This window comes from Scyliorhinus torazame, chromosome 8 (genome assembly GCF_047496885.1).
Source record: "Scyliorhinus torazame isolate Kashiwa2021f chromosome 8, sScyTor2.1, whole genome shotgun sequence".
NCBI lineage: Eukaryota > Metazoa > Chordata > Chondrichthyes > Carcharhiniformes > Scyliorhinidae > Scyliorhinus > Scyliorhinus torazame.
Window position 1 is genome coordinate 16,828,438 of NC_092714.1, and position 17,854 is coordinate 16,846,291.

At 50.1% G+C, this 17,854-nt stretch overlaps 1 protein-coding gene across 4 annotated transcripts in view; it reads right to left on the reverse strand.

Annotated features, from left to right (window-relative positions):
- The window catches only part of LOC140427663 (neural cell adhesion molecule 2-like), an 896,208-nt gene that overhangs the window by 490,437 nt on the left and 387,917 nt on the right, over positions 1–17,854 (reverse strand). The window lies entirely within an intron of this gene.

The window sequence follows — 17,854 nt, forward strand, 5'->3', positions numbered from 1 at the left end:
GGAGCCCGAGGTTTAAGCTGAGGTGTTGCTGGGCTGGGAATCATTGTGGGTCAGTAAGCACAGGTAGTTAGAATATGTCCAGCAGAGTTATGAATGCACCCAGGTTTATAGAAGGTGCAATGTTGGAAGTCAGCCAGGGGTGGAATAGCTGAGTTTGGAGGTATGGAGGAGGGTTTGCTGGGACTGCTAGGGCACCGTGTGAATCAAATAAACTCACAGTAGTTGGGATGGGCATGGAATCTGCAGCCAAGGAATAAGGGGCGCGATTCTCCACTCCCACGCCGGTTGGGAGAATCACCTGGGCCGCCAAAATTTCCGGGGACGCCGGTCCGACGCCCTCCCGCGATTCTCCCAAGCGGCGGGAACGGCCCGGTCGAGGTTCGCAGGCCGGAGAATCGCCGGAGACACCCAAAATGGCGATTCTCCGGCACCCTCACTATTCTGAGGCCCGGATGGGCCGAGCGGCCAGGCCAAAACGGCGGGTTCCCCCCGGCGCCGTCCACACCTGGTCACTGCAGTCGTGGGCGGTGCGTGAACGCTGTGGGGGCGGCCTGTGGGGGGGGGGGGGATCCTGCACCATGCTTCACCTGGAATGTGGGGTGGCCCGCGATCGGTGCCCACCGATCGTCGGACAGTCCTCTCTGAAGGAGGACCTCCTTCCTTCCGCGGCCCCGCAAGATCCGTCCCCCATCTTCTTGTGGGGCGGGTTTAGACAGGACGACAACCACGCATGCGCGGGTTGGCGCCGGCCAACCCGCGCATGCGCGGATGACGTCCGTTATGCGGCGCCGGCCGCGTCATCTATGCGGCGCCGCTTTTACGCGGGCGACAAGGCCGAGCGCGTGTAGATGACGCGGCCCCGATACTGGCCCATTGTCAGGGCCTGAATCGGTCGGGACCGGGGCCGTCCCGCGCCGTCGTGAACCTCGACGGCGTTCACGATGGTGCGGCCACTTCGGCGTGGGAGTGGAGAATCCCGCCCATGGTTTGAATTGGAAAGGAACAATAACATCTGGCTACAGTTGGATAGGTAAGGGTTAAATAAGGTGAGGGCTATTGTACTCAGTTGGACATGGCAATTAACATTCTGACTACAAATAAATAAATCAATTACAGATATTAATTAATTAAAATATCAAATCATAAATGGATGATCATTTATGTGTGGGGGGGCGGGTCTGTGGTTAACACTATTGCTTAACAGTGCCAGGGACCCGAGTTCGATTCCAACCTTGGGTCACTGTCTGTGTGGAGTTTGCACATTTGCGTGGGTTTCCTTTGGGTGCACCAGTTTCCTCCCACAGTCCAAGGATGTGCAGGTTAGGTGGAATGGCTATGCTAAATAACCCCTTAGTGTCCAAATGTGTCCAAGTTAGGTGGGGTTATGGGGATAGGGCAGGAGAACGATCCGAGGTTGGGTGCCTTTCAGGGGGTCAGTGCAGACTCGATGGGCCGAATGGCCTCCTTCTGCACTGTAGGGAGTCTATGGAATCCATAAATATGAATGAAAATATTGCGAACATACGAACAAGTAAGCCGTTCAACCCTTCAAGCCTGCTTCGCCATTTAATAAGATCATGGCTGATCAGATCTTAAATCTGCATCCACCTAACCCCAATAACGTATCACCCCCTTGTTTACCAAGAATCTATCCACCTCTGCTTTCAAAATATTCAACGACTCCGCTTACATCATCTTTTCAGGAAGAGAGTTCCAAAGACTCACAACCCTCTGGGTGAAAGTGTTTTGCCTAATCTCCAATTAAAATGGGCGACCCCTAATTTTAAAACGTGACCGCCCCCCTTCATTCTAGATTCTCCCACGAGAGGAAGATTCTCTATACATCCACCCATGAATTACTAACTGATTAATCATATAAATTGTCAGTAACTGACATGGATCACTGAGTGTTTGTCAGCACTATAAATGTTTAGTGTTTATTGCTGATTGGAATCAATTAAAATGTTGAATACTGAAATGCATAAATTAGCTGGTGTGGAATCAATTGAATTGCTGATAATTGAATTGAATTGATGAATATGTTAATCACTCCTGTTAATCAATTCTTCACTGCTCTGCTGAAAAGAATGTGCGCATATCTGGTGATGACAGCTTCGGGAAGAGATGAGATGTCTCTTACAGTAGGGCAGCCTGCCAACACCCACTGCCAAAACGGCCAAGGCATACATGCGAAGTGGGAGCACTTGAGAGGGGTAATCGATCCAATGAACCATAGTCCAGCTGGAGTCACTGTGAGAACAGGAGAAAAGCTCATTGGCGGAGTCTCCCTGAAAGTCACTGAACTCTGCTCTTCATTTTTAATGTGCACTTCTAAACATTAACAAGGTTGGAAAACTGGCATCCAGAGCGTTTTCAGTCAAATTACACACCACTGCAGCCCGTTCTGAAACTACCACTTCATGCAAATACATTTATTAGCAGGTGTCCCTGGGTTTTAGGTGACAGATATATTAATCTGACTGCTCGATTGTATGTTTATCTCCCGATAATAGTACACTATCTGTCAGATATGATTCATGTACAATTATAATTGACATCTATCGTTGCTTTATGATATGTTTGTGCCTCCTCCTTCTTATCCTGTAAATAAACCCATGCTACGCCCAATAAATGTATAGTTAAGCTGGTTTACTGTGTTTGTAAAAAAAGCTGCTAAGCATTCCCAATGTTGACACTGAATATGTTGTTGCTGAGCACCTGACTGAACCCGTTATCTACTTTGCTGGATTACAAAGTGATTTTGGACACAGCGTCATGCTGAACCTCTTTAATATTGTAAATACTGCAATTTCAGTATGCAGGGTGCGCTCTAGAGAGAAGCATCATACAAATTGGACAAGAAAAGACCACACTGATCCTGATCTTGGAGCACTTGTGTGGGCAATGGGTACTCAATATCCTCTACATGCAGAATCCGAGTTGGGAGTTCTGGATCTTGTCTGTTCCTCGGCAACACCACCATTATGTCTGTTTCTCCTCTAACCCCTTGTGTCAGCCAAGAGTGAGTGGTAGCACTTCACACCTTGGAGAAAAGGGGTTCAAGTCCAGAGACTTGAGCACATAATTCAGGCTTCCACCTCATATCAAAACCATGGGAGTGGTACATTGCCAAAAGTGCCATCTTCTGAGCGAGATGTTGTATTGAGGACCCACCTTCCCCTTGAGGTGGATGTAAAACATCCCATGGCACTATATGAAGAAGAGTGGAATGATTTTCCCTGCGTTCTGGCCAGTAGGTATTCCTCAATACACTGTCTGTACCTCATTGCTGTCTGTGGTAGTTTTCTATGCATGAATTGCTGCTTCATTTTTCATTAGTTGTGACGTACTTTGGGTCATCCTAAGGTCATGAAAAGCGCTATATAAATGCAATTTATTTCCTTTGTCTGAAACTGAAAACAGCTGAAAACAGTGCTTGAAATCTAGAAAACCAAACTGAGCTTGAAATTCACCAATTGTCTTTCATGCAGAGTAACTTCAAATTGAGGAATAGTACAGCACAGAAGAAGGCCATTCGTCCCATCGTGTCCGTGCCAGCTCTTTTCCCTGAGCTCTGCAACTTTCTCTTCTTCAAGTTGACATGCAATTCCCTTTAGTTATCCACCTTCCTTTCAGGCAGTGCATTCCAGATCATAACAAAACACTGGCTAAAATCTTTATTTCTTATGCCACCACTTTAAATTTTTGTCTTTTGGTTCCCAAGACTTCTCCCACTGGCTAACATTTTGCTCTGTATTTATGAAAAAAGCTTGATGACTTTGACCACCTTAATCAAAATCTCTCTTTAACATTTTCTGCTCCAAAGAGAACAACTTCAGTTTGTCTAAACCTTCACTTAACTGGATTTTTCCTTCCATGCACAATTCCAGTAAACATCCTTTGCGCCCTCTCTAAAGGTTCAATACTCTTCCTAAAGTGTGTGTCCAAAATTAGCCAGTACACCAGCTAGATCCTAACAAATGTTTCATAGTTTGGTTTATTACTCCAAGCTTTACCTATAGAGCCAATGACGCATCTGCCTTTTATAAGACCATAAGGTATAGGAGCAGAATTCGGCCACTCGGCCCATCGAGTCTGCTCCGCCGTTCAATCATGGCTGATATTTTCTCTTCCCCATTCTCCTGCCTTCTCCCCATAACTCCTGATCCCCTTTTCTTTAGTCTTCACAACTTGTTCTACTTCCATCAAACACAATAATTTTTGTTCTTATTCATTTTTTACGGGATGTGGGCACTGTTGGCAAGGCCAGCATTTGTTGCCCATCCCTGATTGCCCTTGAGAAGGTGGTGATGAGCTGTCTTCTTGAACCGCTGCAATCCATGTGGTGCAGGTACACTCACAGTGCTGTTAGGGAGGCTTTTTACTCAGTGACAGTGAAGGAAGGCCGATATATTTCCAAGTCAGGGTGGTGGATGACTTGAAGGGGAATAACCAGGTGGTGGTGTTCCCAGGCATCTGCTGCTCTTGTCCTTCTAGATGGCAGTGGTTGTGTGTTTGGAAGGTGCTGACTGAGGAGCCTTGGTGAGTTACTGCAGGGTGGTAGATGGTACACACGACTGCTACTGTGTGTCAATGTTGGTGGGAGTGAATGTTTGTGGAAGGGGTGCCAATCAAGCGGGCTGCTTTTTTTCGGATGGTGTCGAGCTTCTTGAGTGTTGTTGGAGCTGCATTCATCCAGGCAAGCGGACAGCATTCCATTACACTCCTGACTTGTGCCTTGTAGATGGTGGACAGGCTTTGGGGAATCAGGAGATGAATTAGTCTTCACAGGGTTTCTAGCTTCTGACTTGTTCATGTGGCCACAGTGTTTATATGGCTTGGCCAATTTATATTCTGGTCAATGGTAACCCCCTGGATGTTGATAGTGAGGGATTCAGTGATGGTAATGCTATTAAATGTCAAGGGGCAATAGTTTGATTGTCTCTTATTGGAAATGGCCATTGCCTGACACTTATGTGGCACCAATGTTACTTGGCACTTGTTATCCCAAGCCTAGATATTGTCCCGATATTGCACGTGGACTGCTTCAGTGTCAGAGGAGTCACGAATGGTGTTGAACATTGTGCAATTACAAACGAACATCCCCGCATCTGCCCTTATGCTGGAGGGAAGGTCATTGATGAAAGCCGCTGAAGGTGGTTGGGGCCTAGGACACAACCCTGAGGAACTCCTGCAATGATGTCTCGTGACTGAGGTAGCTGACCTCCAACCACCACAACCATCTTCCTTTGTGCCAGGTATGACTCCAACTAGCGGAGAGCTTTCTCCCTGATTCCCATCGACTCCAGTTTTGCTAGGAGCAGAAGTAGGCCAGCTCCACCATTGAACACGATCACAGCTGATCTGACTGGGGTTTCAACTCCGCCCACTGTCTTCATCCTATAACACTTGACTCCCTTGTCAATCAAAAATCTCAGCCTTTTATGTCCCATGACCCCGCCCCTACTATTCTCTGGGAAAGAGTATTCCTCAGACTAATGACCCTCTGAGAGAAATAAAAAATCCCTCTCTTAAATGGGAGACCCATCATTTTTAAACTGTATCCCCTAGTTCTAGATTTCCCAACTTGTACCCATACCCTTCCAGGTTGCTCTGTTCCTGCACCCTCTCTAAAACTGTGCCATTCCGTTTATATTGCTTCTGCCCACTCTTCTACCTAATCATTTCACACTTCCCTGCTTTAAATTTCAGCCGTCACGTTTCTTCCCTTTTCACTATGTTCTGCTCTCCTGAATGAGCTATTATACATGCGTTGACATTATGCCCCGGGAACCCAAGATCATTAATATATCTTAAATGCACATTTCTGAAAAGCAATGGGCTCAGCACTCCGCCCGCATTTCTGCCCCTGAGCCAACGTCATACCCAGACAGCCTCAGGCCCCTTTATTCTATGGGCTTCATTTTTTCTCACACGTCTATTATCTGGCACCTGATTAAATGCTTATTGAAAGTTAATTTACACAACAGCAACTCCACTATCTTCACACACTCTCTTTTAAAGCCCCGATCTCCGTTTCAAATAAAAGGCTCACCTTCCCCCCCCAACAGTCGTTGGGGCACCACCCCCAAATGCACGAGGATGACCCCTCCCACTACATCCCGCCTGCCCCGTCCAAGACATTGGCTCGCTCCCCGCCACCGCACACAAGGGGAGCACCCCCCCCCCCCGCACCGCCCCCCCCACCAAATGGGGTTCCCCAGAGAACCTGCCAGTGGCATTGTCCCTTGGCAGTAGCAACCTGTCACTGCCAGGGGACAATTCCAGTGGGCTTGTCCCTCACTACCCATAAGACCATAAGGCCATAAGACATAGGAGCGGAATTAGGCCACTCGGCCCATCGAGTCTTCTCCGCCATTCAATCATGGCTGATATTTTCTCATCCCCATTCTCCCCATGACCCCTGATCCCTTTATTAATCAAGAACCTATTTATCTCTGTCTTAAATACACTCAGTGATTTGGCCTCCACAGCCTTCTGGGTCACTGCCTGTGCGGAGTCTGCACATTCGGTGAACTGTAGAGCGAACTATATGATAAATTAAAAAGCCCTGGGGAAAATTGATGTACAGAGAGATCTGGATGTTCAGGTCCATTGTACCCTGAAGGTGGCTGCGCAGGTCGATAGAGTGGTCAAGAAGGCATACGGCATGCTTTCCTTCATCAGAAGGGGTATTGGGTAGAAGAGTTTGCAGGTCATGTTACAGTTGTTTCAGACTTTGGTTCGGCCACATTTGGAATACTGCTTACAGTTCTGGTCGCCACATTACCAAAAGGATGTGGATGCTTTGGAGAAGGTTCAGAGGAGGTTCACCAAGATGTTGCCTGGGATGGAAGGTGCTAGCTATGAAGAGAGGTTGAGTAGATTAGGATTATTTTCATTAGAAAGACAGAGGTTGAGGGGGGACCTCATTGAGGTCTACAAAATCATGAGAGATATAGACAGGGTGGATAGCAAGAAGCTTTTTACCAGAGTTGGGGACTCAATTACTAGGGGTCACGAGTTCAAGGTGAGAGGGGAAAAGTTTAAGGGAGATATGCACGGAAAGTTCTTTACGCAGAGGGTGGTGGGTGCCTGGAACGTTTTGCCACTGGAGGTGGTAGTGGCGGGCACAATAGCGTCATTTAAGCTGTATCTGGACAGATACATGAATGGGCAGGGAGCAGAGGGATACAGATCCTTAGAAAATAGGCGACAGTTTTAGATAGAGGATCTGGATCGGCGCAGGCTTGGAGGGCCGAAGGGCCTGTTCCTGTGCTGTAATTTTTTTTTGTTCATAGAATTTACAGTGCAGAAGGAGGCCATTCGGCCCATCGAGTCTGCAGTAGCTCCTGGAAAGAGCACCCTACCCAAGCCCACACCTCCACCACATCCCCATGAACCAGTAACCCCACCTAACACTAAGGGCAATTTTGGACACTAAGGGCAATTTAGCATGACCAATCCACCTAACCTGCACATCTTTGGACTATGGGAGGAAACCGGAGCACCCGGAGGAAACCCACGCACACACGGGGAGAACGTGCAGACTCCGCACAGACAGTGAACCAAGCCGGGAATCGAACCTGGGACCCTGGAGCTGTGAAGCAATTGTGCTAACCACTATGCTACTGTGTTGCCCCTCTTTGTTCGTTATTGTCCCCGTGTCTGCATGGGTTTTCTCCGGGTGCTCCGGTTTCCTTCCACAGTCCAAATGCGTGCAGGTTGGGTGGATTGGCCATGATAAATTGCCCTTAGTGACCAAAAAGGTTAGGAGGGGTTATTGGGTTACAGGGATAGGGTGGAAGTGAGGGCTTAAGTGGGTCGGTGCAGACTCGATGGGCCAAATGGCCTCCTTCTGCACTGTATGTTCTATGTTCCATGGTAAACACTGGGGCTGTTTAGCACAGGGCTAAATCGCTGGCTTTGAATGCAGACCAAGGCAGGCCAGCAGCATGGTTCGATTCCCGTAACAGCCTCCCCGAACAGGCACCGGAATGTGGCAACTAGGGGCTTTTCACAGTAACTTCATTTGAAGCCTATTTGTGACAGTAAGTGATTTTCATTCATTCCATTCATAAAGAGTGCCACAGATTCACCACACTCTGGCTGTTCCTCCTCATCTCTGCTTTAAAGGATCGTCCCTTTAGTCTGAGATGGTGTCCTCTGGTTCTAGTTTTTCCAACAAGTGGAAACATCCTCTCCACGTCCACTCTATCCAGGCCTCGCAGTATCCTGTAAGTTTCAATAAGATCCCCCCTCATCCTTCCAAACTCCAACGAGTACAGACCCAGAGTCCTCAACCATTCTTCACCCAGGAGCTATACTTAGGTGTGCGCTCCTTGCATTGTCATCATAACTGTCTTTTGGTTTTGACACCCAGTAGTGAATACGGAGAAGGCTATTATAATGCATGCTAATCTATGCAAATCAGGCTTGCCCAACTTGGGCGTGAACCTCCTCTTGTCATCGGGGAGGGGCAGGGAAGATTTCATTCTGAGATCTCGCCGGTGCAAATCCTGTCTTAGGCCTCTCCCGAGATTTAGAGGCCATTACGGGATTTATACCTACAGTCAACAAGGCCGTCAGATTGAGGCCGATATCTTTAGTCAGCCAGGTCACTCTTGCTTTAATGCCCATGTTTCCCCCTGTCATGAGAACGTACGTGCCCAGTTTGTACCCAAGTTATCTTCTGTTTGAAAGCTTATATTCTGAGTTGCCCATTTACTGTTAAATCTGTCAATTGTTCTGATCCCACGGGGAACCTTAAATCAAAATAACCAAATGCACCCCCAGTCGAAGAAAGTATTAACAATATTCCACTTTTGCAACTCATATTTTAGCACAAATCAGAACCAATTCAAATTAAGCATGAGTTATTAAGCAAATAATACTTCAGATAAAAATGTAAATTTCACTTTCAATTGTCGATGCAACAAAGGTACATCTCACATAACCACAAGCATTTGTATCACACCCCAGAGACATGTAGCACTGCATAGCTACACAGTTCCACAATATGATGTTGTTTCTTCACACAGACTAGGTGATCCGCAATCAATACGCTTGAGTCCACGTGGAGTCATATCGATTCAGCTTTAATCAGATAGAACTGTACCCAGCAGCGAAGTTACAGAAGTGAAGGCTGCTAGGATGGCATTGGTTCTTATACCCCGCCTCTCAGGGCGGGGCTATGTACATTGCCCAATGGTAGACACCGCGGTCTAGCCAATGGTCATTCCTCTCTCTGGTACTGCAATACCTGGTATTACCACATTCACCCCCTGTTAAAAAAGAGCCAGTGGGGTGATGGCCAGTATTACTGTCGCCTTTTCATGGTAGGACCAGGTATTGCAGGTACCATGCTAACGAGGGTTGCGGAGAAGGTTCTTGCGTTGTTAATTCTCTTCATGGTGCTGCAATCAGACGATCGGGCGGCCTGGTCGTCCTACTGGAGCGTCTAAGTTTCGGCGGCGATCCTGGTGAGGGCCCCGGCGGTAGTGACTCTGGGAACATGGTGTCTTCCTCCCAGGCAGTTTTGTCACCCCTAGGCGGCGCTGTAAGGTCGAAAAATGGGCAGATGGAAGGGGTGCCTGTAGGGGGCGTCGGTGCCTGCTCGGCTCTGGGTCAGGGTTCTGGCGGCAGTACTGACCCTCCGGTCAGGTACGGTGGGGGGGGGGGGGGGCAGTGGCTCGGGTGCGCGTGGGGCTCCGGCGGGCGCCAGGTCCCGGAGGGAGACCGTATCTTGGCGTCCGTCTGGGAACGCTACGTAGGTGTACTGGGGGTTGGCATGCAGCAGGTGGACCCTTTCGACCAGCGGGTCCGACTTGTGCGCCCTCGCATGTTTCCGCAGCAGGGAGGTTCCGGGTGTTGCTAGTCAGGTTGGAAGCGAGGTCCCGAGGAGGACTTCCTGGGGAAAACAAGGAGACGTTCATGAGGTGTCTGGTTCGTGGTAGTACATAGCAGTGACCGAATGGAGTGCAGGGCCACTAGGAGGACTTCTTGCCAGCGGGAGACTGGGAGATTCCTGGACCAAAGGTCCAGCAGGACGGTCTTCCAGACCGTTCCGTTCTCCCTTTCTACCTGCCCGTTTCCCCGGGGGTTATTGCTGGTCGTCCTGCTCGAGGCGATGCCCTTGCTGAGCAGGAACTGGCGCAGCTCGTCGCTCATAAAGGAGGACCCCCTATCACTGTGGATGTATGCGGGGAAACCGAACAGTGTAAAAATAGTTTGGAGTGCCTTGATGACGGTGGTTGTGGTCATGTCCGGGCAGGGGATGGCGAATGGGAACCGGGAGTACTCATCAGTCACGTTCAGGAAATACGTGTTGCGGTCGGTGGAGGGGAGGGGGCCTTTGAAGTCCATGCTGAGGCGTTCAAAGGGACAGGGAGCCTTTATCAGGTGCGCCCTCTCTGGTCGGTAGAAGTGCAGTTTGCACTCCGCGCAGATTCAGCAGTCCCTGGTGACAGTCCTGACCTCCTCGATGGAGTAGGGCAGGTTCCGGGACTTAACAAAATGGAAGAACCGGGTGACTCCCGGGTGGCAGTGGTCCTCGTGGAGGGCTCGGAGGCGGTCTACTTGTGCGGTGGCACAAGTGCCGCGGGACAGGGCATCAGGAGGCTTGTTCAGCTTCCCGGGACGATACAAGATCTCGTAATTGAAGGTGGAGAGTTCGATCCACCACCGCAAGATCTTGTCATTCTTAATCTTCCCCGCTGTGCATTATCGAACATGAAGGCCATCGACCGTTGGTCCGTGAGGAGAGTGAACCTCCTGTCGGCCAGGTAATGCCTCCAGTGCCGCACAGCTTCCACTATGGCCTGGGCCTCCTTTTCGACCGAGGAGTGGCGAATTTCGGAGGCATGGAGAGTGCGGGAGAAGAAAGCCACGGGCCTGCCCGCTTGATTGAGGGTGGCGGCCAGAGTTACGTCAGGCGCGTCGCTCTCGACCTGGAAGGGGAGGGACTCGTCGATGGCGCGCATCGTGGCTTTTGCGATGTCTGCTTTGATGCGGCAGAAGGCATGGCGGGCCTCCAGCGACAGGGGGAAGGTCGTGGATTGGATTAGGGGTCGAGCCTTGTCGGCGTAATTAGGGACCCATTGTGCATAGTAGCTAAAGAAGCCGAGGCCGCGCTTTAGGGCCTTGGGACAGTGAGGGAGGGGGAACTCCATGAGGGGGCGCATGCGTTCGGGGTCGGGGCCTATGACTCCATTTCGCACTACGTAGCCTAGGATGGATAGACGGTCGGTGCTAAACACGCACTTCTCCTTATTGTAGGTCAGAATCAGGAGGTGCGCGGTCTGGAGAAATTTACGGAGGTTGGTGTCGTGGTCCTGCTGGTCATGGCCGCAGATGGTGACGTTGTCAAGATACGGGAACGTTGCGTGTAAGCCGTACCGGTCAACCATTCGGTCCATCTCACGCTGGAAGTCCGAGACCCCGTTTGTGACACCGAAGGGATCCCTTAAAAAGTGGAAGAGCGGCCCATCTGCTTCGAAGGCAGTGTCCTGGCGGTCGCTGTTACGGAGCGGTAGCTGGTGGTAGGCAGACTTGAGATCCACCGTGGAGCAGACCTTGTATTGCGCGATCCTGTTTACCAGATCGGCAATACGGGGGGAGGGGGTACGCGTCCAGTTGCGTAAACCGGTTGATGGTCTGGCTATAGTCGATGACCACCCTATGCTTCTCCCCGGTCTTTACCACCACTACTTGAGCTCTCCAGGGACTGTTGCTCGCTTCGATGACCCCTTCCCTCAGCAGCCTTTGGACCTCTGACCTGATGAAGGTCCGGTCCTGGGCACTGTACCGTCTGCTCCTGGTGGCGACGGGTTTGCAATCAGGGGTGAGGTTCGCAAACAGGGAAGGCGGGTCGACCTTAAGGGTCGCGAGGCCGCAAACAGTAAGGGGGGTGTATAGGGCCGCCGAATTTAAAAGTAAGGCTTTGTAGGTGGCACTGGAAATCCAGTCCCAGAAGGGTGGCTGCGCAGAGGTGCGGCAGCACGTATAGGCGGAAATTGCAGAATTCCCTGCCTTGGACGGTGAGGTTCGCGAGGCATGGATCGCACGTGGAATCCGTGGACTCCGGAGATGGCGGCGGGGAGGAGTAAACAGGCGGCGCATTCTGCTCCAGTGTAGCTGAGGCCAGCTGCAGCAAGGGGTTTTGGTCCGGCAGCACGTAGCCAGCCGTGCTGGGGGCTTGAGGCCCCATTCAAGATGGCGCCGGCCAGGGATCGCCCATGGGGTTCGGGGACGGAGACCCCGACGATTGGACCGGCGAGGGACAAAATGGCTGCGCGCCCTCCTCCAGCATGGTTGCCGGGGGGAAGAATGGCTGCGGCTGCGACGCTGCCTGGCGGGGCAAAGGCTGCCGTGCGCGTTGGGCTGGCGGGGCTGGGAAAAGGGAGTGCGGCGGTGGGCCTGGGATGGTCGGGACTTGGAAGAATGGCTGTGGTTGCACAGCGGGTGGCTGGAGGAACGGCTGAGGGTAGTCATTGGATACCGCGTTCACCGCGCGGGTGAGGCAGACCACGGCATAATGGCCTTTCTTGCCGCACCCTTTGCAGGCGGTGCGGGCCGGGCAGCGCGCGTGCGGGTGATTCGCCTGGCCGCAGAAGAAGCAGTGTTGGCCGGCGGCGGTAGCGTGGCGCCTTGCCGCGCAGGCCTGCGGAGTTAACGGGTAAGTCTGGGGGTTAAGCGGGTAAGTCTGGGGGGATGCCGCGTTGGGGTGCCACGCAGCCCAGGGGAGCGCGGTGCGCGCGAGGGCGTACGCAAGGGCGTTTTTGTACGCCACGTCCATGGACCCTGCCAGGGCCCGGGCCTCGGTGAGGCCCAGCGTGTCCATTTTGAGCAGCCTTCGGCGAATGTCAGGGGAGATCATACCTGCCACAAAAGCGTCTCGAATTAAAAGTTTGGAGTGCTCGTTCGCCGTCACCGCTGGGCAGCCGCAGTTTTGGCCCAGCACGATCGGTGTCCTGTAGAAATCTTCTAGCGTCTCATCTGGGTTCTGCTGTCTCGTTGCCAGCAGGTGATGGGCGTAGACCTGATTAAGCGGACGAATGTAGTGTCCTTCCAGCAGTTCCATGGCTTTATCATAATTCGCCGCCCCTTCTATCAGGGGGTAGATCGCCGGGCTGACCCGCGAGCGTAGGAGGTGTATTTTCTGCCTTTCCGTGGGGGTGTCGGCAGCCGTATCGAGGTAGCTCTGGAAGCATGCCAGCCAATGCTTAAAAATCGCAGCAGAGTTTTCTGCGTGAGGGCTGAGCTGAAGGCACGCCGGCTTGATGCGGAGATCCATCCTTCAAAGTACTTATCTGATTAAATTGATACGCAATCAATACGCTTGAGTCCACGTGGAGTCATATCGATTCAGCTTTAATCAGATAGAACTGTACCCAGCAGCGAAGTTACAGAAGTGAAGGCTGCTGGGACGGCATTGGTTCTTATACTTCGCCTCTCAGGGCGGGGCTATGTATATTGCCCAATGGTAGATCCCGCGGTCTAGCCAATGGTCATTCCTCTCTCTGGTACCGCAATGCCTGGTATTACCACACTAGGTCAGCTCCCTGACGACAACTTTCACCTTTTGAGTATCATGCAAATGATTATCATCCATAAGGCACAGCCTCTCTCCCTCGGCTCATGACAATCCTGCGGGTGTAACTTTACAGAATACAATTCCTATAGTGCGGAAGGAGGCCGTTCAGCCCATCAAGTCGCTATGCTATGGACGGCAGGTCATCTCTCAAAAATGGATAAGAGAATGGACCAGAGCCTTAACATTTTAAGTTTTAAGGGGGAGCGGAAAGATTGATTAGTTCCAGGAGTGATAATATAAGAAATAGGGCTTGGTTATTTTATAAACAAACTTTATTGAGACAAAAGAAAAGAGAACAATATTTAAACGTTTAACCTTCAACCCTAACAATAACATATTGCATGTAGTTTCTAACCTTAACACACTAGTTCCCACTGAACATCATTTTAAATAAACATGCATCTCTCATTCCACTTGCACAGACAGGCAAAAGCAACAGTTGCATTTACAAAGCAATCTTTCTTTTGTTAGGGACATTCGTCTAGAACCCTTTTCCAAAGCCTGCCTCGGTGGCAACTTTCATGACCTTTCTCGGTCGATTGTAACTGTTCAGAACGACATTCTTACTCTCCCTCTCTTCCTCTCCCTCTCCTTCTTTCCCTCTCTCCCTCTCTCACTCTCCCTCTCTAAGCTCCACTAAGTCCCTCAAACAAAGTTTCCATGCTGGGGTTTCCAGGCTGAAACCTATCATCGTTATCTTGGCCTGTTGATGTCCCACTCCCATTTATACAAAAGAACGGAGCCACGCTATTGATATGCAACTAACCTGACCGACAAAGAGGCCATCAGACTCTGTAATGAACTAATGGGTGGTCAGACAGAAGTATCCTGAAGGACAACAAATCGTAGGGCATTCCGTGTATTCCTACTGATGAGTTTAAGTCTGAATGGGACAATGTAAGTCAGCCAGGTGTGGGTGTATCCCTCTGACCCAGTGCTAGCTGGTTTTCTTCCCCTTATTCTGTCTAACTCTTAAATTGCCTGCTACATCTTGGATCTAATTTCTGGACCCAAGTTCCTAATATCTTCCTCACGTAACAGACCAACCCCAGTTCACAATTTGGTCACTTCTGGCAACTACCCAACACTTTAGTGTCGCCCAGGTATTTACATTTCTTTCCAAATCTTAGGATTTTGTAGCCAGTCTGCACAGTACTGCCAAGAACTCTTTGGGCGGGATTCTCTGCAGGCGGGATACTCCGTTTTGCCGGCGCCCAGGGGTTTCCCGACGGTGTAGGGCTGCCCCAAAATGGGAAACCCCGCCGGCGCATCGAGGCTGAAAAGTGGCGTGGCAGGGTAGAGAACCAAGCCCCTGGTCTCTTTTACTGCCAAACATAAATACTGCCACTTCCTGAGAGATTTGCTTCTTCTCCGCACATGAATTTGATGCACTCCTCTTTTTGTTTCTGACTGCTTTTATACCTGTGCATTGATTGCCTTTACCCTTCAGCTCCTCAGCTTATGGTTCTCCTTTGTGTCTGCAGCTCTGCCTGGTAAGGGATTGTCCAGTGACTGTTCCATAAGTGATGCATTGTATCCTGGATTTTCTAAATCAGCCTATGGAGCCTGATCCTGGGGGTCTGCAGGGTGATTTGGAATGATTCAAATGGCATTGCACTTGAGTGAGTCCGCCAGCAGAAGGACTCTGCATGATAAGTTGTAACCCACCCCCCCCCCACCCTTCACAGCTGCTAACCCCCCACCCTGCTCACACTTATCAAACCCCCACCCCCTACTCTCACAGTTACCAACAGCCCACCCCTAGCCAGACCCATGGCCCAAATGATCACCCAGGGTCAGTAAATTTAACCAGGCCAACTGGAACAGCTCGACGACTCAAGCAGAAGTAATTCAATTGGTCAACTGGCCAACTGGGAGTGGCTCAACTGGTCAACTTGGAGTAGCTCAACTGGACCATAAGACCGAGGAGCAGAATTCGACCACTCGGCCCATCGCGTATGCTCCACCATTCATTCATTGCTGATACCGTTCCTATCCCCATTCTCCAAGCCTTCTCCCCATAACCCCTGACCCCCCTTATCAATCAAGAACCTATCTATCTCTGTTTCAAAGACACTCAATGATTTGGCCTCTACAGCCTTCTGCGGCAAAGAGTTCCACAGATTCACTACCCTCTGGCTGAAGAAATTTCTCCTCATCTCTGTTTTAAAGGAGCTTTTCACAGTAACTTCATTTGAAGCCTACTTGTGACAATAAGCGATTTGCATTTCATTAAAGAACCGTCCCTTTAGTCCGAGAATGTGTCTTCTAATAATAATAATAATCACTTATAGCCACATGTATCCTTTAATGAAGTTACTGTGAAAAGCCCCCAGTCGCCACACTCCGGCGCCTGTTCAAGGAGGCCAGTACGGGAATTGAACCTGCCCTGCTGGCATTGTTCTGCATTGCAAGCCAGCTATTTAGCCCTGTGCTAAACCAGCCCCTCATTTCTGGTTCCAGTTTTCCCCACACGTGGAAACATCCTCACCACATCCACTCTATCCAGGCCTCGCAGTATCCTGTAAGTTTCAATAAGATCCCTCCTCATCCTTCTAAACTCCGAGTACAGACCCAGAGTCCTCAACAGTTCCTCATATGACAAGCTCTTAATTCCAGGGATCATTCTTGTGAACCTCTTCTGGATCGTTTCCAAGGCCAACACATCCTTCCTTAGATATGGGACCCAAAACTATGATAATCTATGATAATCTATGATAAAACTGCTCACAACACTCCAAATGGGGTCTGACCAGAGCCTTATACAGCCTCAGAAGTACATCCCTGGTCTTGTATTCTAGCGCTCTTGACATGAATGCTAACATTGCATTTGCCTTCTTAACTGCCGACTGAACCTGCACTTTAACTTTAGGAGAATCATGAACAAGTACTCCCAAGTCCCTTTGTGCTTCTGATTTCCTCAGCATTTCCCCATTTTGAAAAAAGTCTAAGGCCCCATTCCTCCTTCCAAAGTGCATAACCTCACACTTTTCCACATTGTATTCCATTTGCCACTTCTTTGCCCACTTTCCCAGCCTGTCCAAGTCCCTCTGCAGCCTCCCTGTTTAATAGTAATAATCGCTAAATGTCACAAATAGGCTTCAATAAAGTTACTGTGAAAAGCCCCTAGTCGCCACATTCCGGCGCCTGTTCGGGGAGGCCGGTACGGGAATTGAAACCACGTTGCTGCCTTGTTCTGCATTACAAGCCAGCTGTTCAGCCCCTCAATACTTTCCTCAATACTATACAATGTTTCCTCAATAGTACCTGTATCTCTACAGATCTTTGTATCATCTGCAAACTTAGCAAAAGTGCCTTCAGTTCCTTCTTCCAGATCATTAATGTATATTGTAAAAAGTTGTGGTCCCAGCACCGACCCCTGAGGCACACCACTAGTCACCGGCTGCCATCCTGAAATCATTTCCATTGAAATCATGTCCTGTTGGGAGCTGATTAATTGCCCCTTTAACTTCACCTTCCTGCCCCAGCCTATTTCAATCCCATTTCCACTCTACCTATGTTTCTCCACACTCTGTTCCTAACTTGGAGGATGATGCAGAGTGTTGGAAGGATTTGCAGGTTGAATAACAATCTGTTCAACTGCATCATGAACATCCGGGGCCAGCAGGTTCTGGAGCAGGATCTGAAGCCATCTTCATAGAATCATAGAACTTACAGTGCAGAAGGAGGCCAATTGGCCTATCGAGTCTACACTGGCCCTTGGAAAGAGCATCCCACTTAAGCCCATGCCTCCACCCTATCCCCATAACCCAGTAACCCCACTTAACCTTTTTGGACACAAAGGGCAGTTTAACATGGCCAATCTACCTAACCTGTACATCTTTGGATTGTGGGAGGAAACCCACGTAGACACGGGGAGAACGTGCAGACTCCTCACAGACAATGACCCAAGCCGGGAATCGAACCTGTGACCCTGGAGCTGTGAAGCAACTGTGCGAACCACTGTGCTACCTTCCAACTGAGGGGTAGGAGTGCTACCAACTGAGCCACAAGCATCCCTCACCAAATTTGCACTGCCACCCTGCTTAAGAAGTTCACCAGGCTGTGTGCTTAAAGACTTTTTGAAGCTCGCAAAATCTGCACTTCAAGCATGCAAAATCAACTCTTAAGCTATACACGCACACACTGTTTGCTTTCCCTGATTGGCAGTCAGGGTTACTCTTCCCGTTGGATCACTCTGAAAGCTGAGGCTTGGGTCTCCCCTCACCCACTGGTGCTGCCACCTCTGGTTGGATGTAT